This window comes from Stegostoma tigrinum, chromosome 11 (assembly GCF_030684315.1).
Source record: "Stegostoma tigrinum isolate sSteTig4 chromosome 11, sSteTig4.hap1, whole genome shotgun sequence".
NCBI lineage: Eukaryota > Metazoa > Chordata > Chondrichthyes > Orectolobiformes > Stegostomatidae > Stegostoma > Stegostoma tigrinum.
Genome location: NC_081364.1, coordinates 58,659,154 through 58,665,078, shown reverse-complemented (window position 1 = coordinate 58,665,078; position 5,925 = coordinate 58,659,154). Strand labels below are relative to the sequence as shown.

General features: G+C 42.6%; 1 long non-coding RNA gene across 1 annotated transcript; it reads left to right on the top strand.

Moving 5' to 3' along the window:
* The first annotated feature begins 653 nt into the window (after positions 1-653).
* On the top strand, positions 654-5,364 carry LOC132210260 (uncharacterized). The gene is made up of 3 exons (XR_009446506.1): positions 654-818; positions 1,404-1,544; positions 5,294-5,364. It is a non-coding gene; the product is annotated as an uncharacterized LOC132210260 (long non-coding RNA).
* Positions 5,365-5,925: the final 561 nt, after the last annotated feature.

The following is a 5,925-nucleotide window of genomic DNA, read 5'->3' as shown; positions in this document are numbered from 1 at the left end:
GTGTTGGAGAGACAATTGAACTGGTTCACGGGGTTTCATTTTCAGTCAATTCCGCTGCTGAGGAGGCAACGCAACTTGTTTTGGGCCTCGACCGTGGTCAACAAAGTAGTTGTTTGGACAGCCACCGTGATCCTGCAGCAGAAAACAAAAATTAAAAGTTTAGAGCTCGTACTTTATACTGGTTCCTGAAAGTTGTGTGTGAACCCTTGCTTGCTGTCAAGCGCTTTCCCTGTTTATCCCTTAATTTTCCACTAAGGCAGTAAACTTTATCAAAAGATTGAGCACAAAGTCCTCCTATAAAAGGAATTCAAACCAGTCTGAGCGCAAACCCCAGCTTCGGGACTCTGGTCGCTGAGAAAAGTTGGGTCCGTCGCGGAAAGTTTTTGAAACGTTCGGAGGGGGCGGGGCGATAGCCGACAGACGTGCAGAACAGCCAATCAGAGGGTAGAGAGCTTGCGCCCGTGGACGTCACAATTATAATAAGGGGGCGGGGCCCGTGCTGTTACCGCGGCGCCCGCCGGGAGTTGTAGTCCTTCCTCCCACAAACGTGGCTGGGAGTGGCCCGAGGACGGAGGTGAGACGGGACTACAGGTCCCAGGGTGCACGGTGGGCTGTGCGGGCTCGCTGATAGGCGAAGAAGCTTGTAACAGCTGCTGCAATTGCTACAGCGAGAGAGGGGCTGGCTAAGAGCTGTGTTATCTAACGGGAACTGTCTCACTGGAAAGGGTGAAAGAAAAGATTAAGCAGCCATGGGCTTCCTCTGTACTATCTAGCTATTACTTCTATCACCACTATCTGTTCGGGCTCCCACTCTTCAGGTCAGTGCTGTTTTTTTTAGAAAGGAGCTATGCGTTGCTTCAACTTCAAATCAACTTGAAAGTGAAGCAGGACAGAATGAAGGAGTACTCCACCTAATGTAAGCAATGGTCCTCTGTTTTAACTCTGCCGTTGTTTTCATTCATGCTCCCTTTCAATAGAAAGGTAAACTTCGTCAACTTGCAACTTGAAAGCGGATTGCGGGTCTGCAGATTTCCAACGCAAAGGGGCAGAAATAAAATGAATGTAGAGCCCGCCAGCTCACGTTTGAAGCTGCGATTAATCTTATCGTTCCGCGATGTCCTGTTAGCCCGATTGTTCGCCACCGCAAGTTTGATGTCTGTATTGTTAAGTCCATAAACGCAGCGGTCACCGTGTGGAATGTAATTCCACGCACTTTGACCGTTTGAGTCTGCAAGTCTATGTTCGGAGTTTATTTGCCATTAGGATGTTTCAAGATTAAACCAATTGTGTTAGCGGAGCTGTTATTAACGGTGGTGATTTTCTCTCATTGGCAGAAGTGCATCGTATTTTTTAAATATCATTTATAACTAATGTGTTTTTTTTTCTTATTCGTCTTATTGTAGAGGTGGAGATTTTGTGCTTGACTTGGTAACCGAAAGAAAGGGATGAGAGATGTCTGACAAAATGTCGAGCTTTCTTCACATTGGAGATATAGTCTCCTTGTACTCCGAAGGATCTGTCAATGGGTTCATCAGTACTTTAGGGTAAGCATGAGAGAAACAGCCGCTGGTAGGTTTCTCTTTCACTGAATTAGTAACTCGCCACAGGAGTTAAGATTGATAAACGGTTCGGGAGGGGAAATGTACCAAGCTTCAGTATCAACGTGACGTGTCTGAGAATCTTAGTGAATCCTGGCATCTAGTTCTGAAAGGTTTGATCTCTTCCTGTGCCACCATCAGTTGTTGGCTCACTCACTGGCCCATGCAAATAGGTGAATGCAGTGGTTTATGGTTTTTTTTCTAGTCAACAGACTAGATATTATCACAGACACCCATCTGGGGCAGGTGGGACTTTTAAACCGGGCTAAGGCCGGGACACACCCACAGTGCCCCAAGAGCTTTCTGACTGTTGCTTATATCGAGGGCGTTAATGTATAACTGTAAACATCGTCAATCTTGATTCAAAGCGATTTTGCCGATTAAATTATGCCGCTCACTTCGAACGCCAACGTCCTGCCGTGCTGTACTCGGGGACACATTGCAACTTGGCGAACACTTGGTAGGTGGGTCTCGGAATTGCAACTAAATGTGTTGAGATGCAGTCACGACGTTGACACTATATGTGACTTGGAGTGTTCCCTCATGGAAAGGCTGTGGTCGATTTACACCCATTTTTGAGCTATTTTCCTTGTAAATCTTTCTGTTCCGGTGTCTCTAACTGAATTCACCCAAAGAGGTGGAGATTCAGAGCATTAGAGATAATGGGAACTGCAGATGCTGGAGACTCCAAGATAATAAAATGTGAGGCTGGATGAACACAGCAGGCCAAGCAGCATCCCAGGAGCACAAAAGCTGACGTTTCGGGCCAATTGCCTGCTTTGTACATCTGCCACTCGTCGGACCATCTCCTGTCTGCACCTGAACTTGCCGATTTTTAGGCTCTTGTGATTTATTTATTTTCATGTCTTGCATTCTCTGCCTCGTGTCATGCATCCACTGCAAGAGTAGCGTTCACTGACTTGACATGCCACTGTCACCATTTAATCTTCGTCTTAGTGGAGCTTCATTGGGCATGTGAATTTACTGTTAAATCAGGAGTGTGGTAATTAGCAGCCAGCTCTGCTCATGGTTCAAGAAATGCAGTGCATCCTAACACTGCAGCCCAGCCCAAGGCCCGTAGAATCCCTACAGTGTGGAAGCAGGCTATTTGTCCGTCGAGTCCACAGTGAGGAGCATCCCACCCAGACTCTCATCTTGCACCATCCTTACGTTTCCCACCCCAGACATTATGTATAATTTTAGCGTGGTCAATCCACCTAACCTGCACGTCTTTTGGTCTGTGGGAGGAAACTGGAGCGCTGGAGAAAACCCACACAGATGTGGGGGGAATGTGTATGGAGTTTGCACAGCCTTCTGAGGCTGGACTCGAACCCAGGTTCCTGGCAATGAGAGGCAACAGTGCTAACCACTGAGCCACCATACTACCCCTGATAACCTTTTGTTAAGGTCAATGCTCCATTATCCGATTTGAATTGGCACAATCATGTCAGATTGGAGTTGGCAGCTATGATCGTGGACTAATAAAAGGCCAATCATGCTACCACGCTTCATGTCTTGATTGTTCCTTAATGGTGCCTTTGAGTAAGATACAGGACAACATCACTTCAAGGACTTGGCATTTGCCAACCTTGGTCCCTATTGCATTTTCTATCTTTTATCTACTACTGAGACCTAAACCTTCTCGTTTTGTTAAAATTCTGTCCCTAAATCCTCACCTGTCCATTGTGACCTTCCCTATTTTGGAAAATTCATCAGCTCCTTATCCCAATGTCTTTTCTTTGCTAAGTAAGGTTTGATTTGATATTGTCACGTACTAAAGTACAGTGAAAAGTATTGTTTTGTGTGTTATTCAGACAAATATAAGTACATCAGAATAATCACTTTACATTACAGTAACAAAACCTCTTAGCTCACTTCAATTGTACCTTTTATTTCATTTCATCTAAAAGTTGAATTTTGCTTCTAAGTGCGGTTTGCTGATCAAATAACTTGATGGCGTTTGGTCTAGATTGAATAAAGATTGGTATTCTTGTTGAGACATTGGCACAACTATTTCCTTTGAAGTCAATGTTTTAAGAAAGGGGTTTGAGAATCTAAGTGCTGAGGAAGTACCTGAGGAGTAGATGCTTATTCATTCCCAGGAACGAAAGCATTACCGTGCCATTGAAGGTTATGACTTTGAAATGTTGACTGCTTCTTCAGTCCTTCCCAAGTGGCAATTTCCCCCCCCTCCCCCAGTTTTATTCTCCAGATACTGTTTTTTGCCCCCACCATTGCCCTTTTTTAATAGTGACAAATTTTAGCTCCACAAATAGCTGTCACTTGCCTGGACACCCAAGTTCCTCCTCACTGCTACTCTGTTGCCCTCTGTCCTTGATGAAGGGGTCAGGGGGATGTGGTGGGAGAAGATAGAAAGTTAAACACATTTTTCAAATGTTTTTCCCACCCTTGGTTGACTAACTGCATTAGTTTTGGTTATTGTTTTGGATAAATTTGCCAAAATAAACATGATGGATTCCAGGTTTTTGACTGAGTTCTGAAGATTAGTAAATCCTAACCCCACACCCCCGACCCCACCAACAAAAATAAACAGCAGCAATCGCCTACATTTGAGGCATCTTTTGACATCTCTAGGTACTTTTAAATTTGAGAAAACAAGAATTACAGAATTTAAATGTGCAATGATTCAGGAACACCTTGACTTTTTAAGATGGCTTGGGCTTACAAAGGTTATATGGCACAGTAATAAGCCACTTGGCTCAATTATCACATGCCAGAATGCATCCCAATCTGTGGTGCAGCTTTTTGTGATTGGTATATTTGTATTCAAAAATCCTCTTCATCCTCTACTCCACCTAGATTTACATGTTCCAAGTAATGAATTCCAAAATGTACTATCTTTCCTTTTTGTCTGTGTTGCATGTTTACTACTGCCTGCTCGTAATTTGTTGTAGTCTCCTCTGTTATGACTACTTCCTGCAATTTGCTGTCCAAACAAATTTAGAATTTTCATTTTTGAATGCATGCCTAAATTGTGACCAGCAGTGGTCCCAGCACTGGCCCATGTGGACCACCACTTTACACTTTCTGGCATTCTGAATAATTACTGCACCTGTATTCCCACTTGCAGTTTTTCCCCTTGTAGCCAACTGGCAATCCATTCAACACTACTTGTCCCCTAGTTTTCATTTACTCTGACCTTGTACTTGTTGGTCTATTATGTGACATCTTATAAAAAGCATTTTGGATAATCAACATACATTACATGCACAACACTGTCATTAGCTGTCTCTGTTACCACCTTTTTAAAAATTTCACTAAATTTGGGCAAGCAAAATTTTCTCTTTTTGAAACCCACACTGATTGTGTTCATTTATTCTGTATTTTTATTCTGTGATAGTCTATTTGCTCATCTAGAAGTGAATCCCTAATTTTTCCTGTTAATAATGTTAAGCTGATGTGTTTCATGAGATAATGCTGTCTGAGAGCATTCAGCAATGTCCTGTACGATTGCTGGCAGTCCATAGAGGTTGAGAGTTTGAATGAATCTGCCTTGACCTCACTCTTTGTGCACTACATTGCCTCAGTGTAAACTTCAGTGGAGTTGGGAGCAATGTCAATTACAACAAGAGAAAAAGATCAGCAATTAACAAAGTTAAAAGAAAACTAATCATAAAAATGGAGTGCCTCAAGGTTGATGTAATGACCTTTCTTTTTCTGTATTTCTTTGAAAGCCTTGTGGATGACCGATGTGTGGTGCAGCCAGATGCTGGAGATTTGAACAACCCACCTAAGAAATTCAGAGGTAAGTGAATTCTGAAGCCTACAAACTTTAGAAAGTAAAGCAAAATGAGCCAAGTTATCAAGATCGAATAAAATCTTGCTGATATAATATTGCTGGACACGTTTGCCATAAATTTTAGAGGTCTTGATTACAATAATCCAACAAGGGGGTTAAATTTCAAAGTGCCTGTGTTGGTTTAAATGACGTATTTGAGATGACACATTGCATGGTGCTTCTCTAGTGAGAATTTAATTACAATAAGGTTGAGTGTTGGTACTGAGCAAAACACACTGACTATAAAATCTTTGGCAAAGGTATGAGAGTAACCTTGCTGTGTTCTTTGGCCAACTTGGATGCCAGAATGCAAAACCAGCAATTAATGATGGCTCACACTGTGAGATCATTGCAGTGATGTAAATTTTTGGTATTTGTTTGTGCCTTTTTTTTAAATCTGTGCAAGATAACTGAAATTATTAATCAAGAGGCTTTGAGAGTGCTGGTTTAGCTGGGCTTCATCTCCTGGTTTAGTGAATTGTCAATGCTCTCAAGTAAACTTGTTTGATTATCTGAGGCTGGGTAATA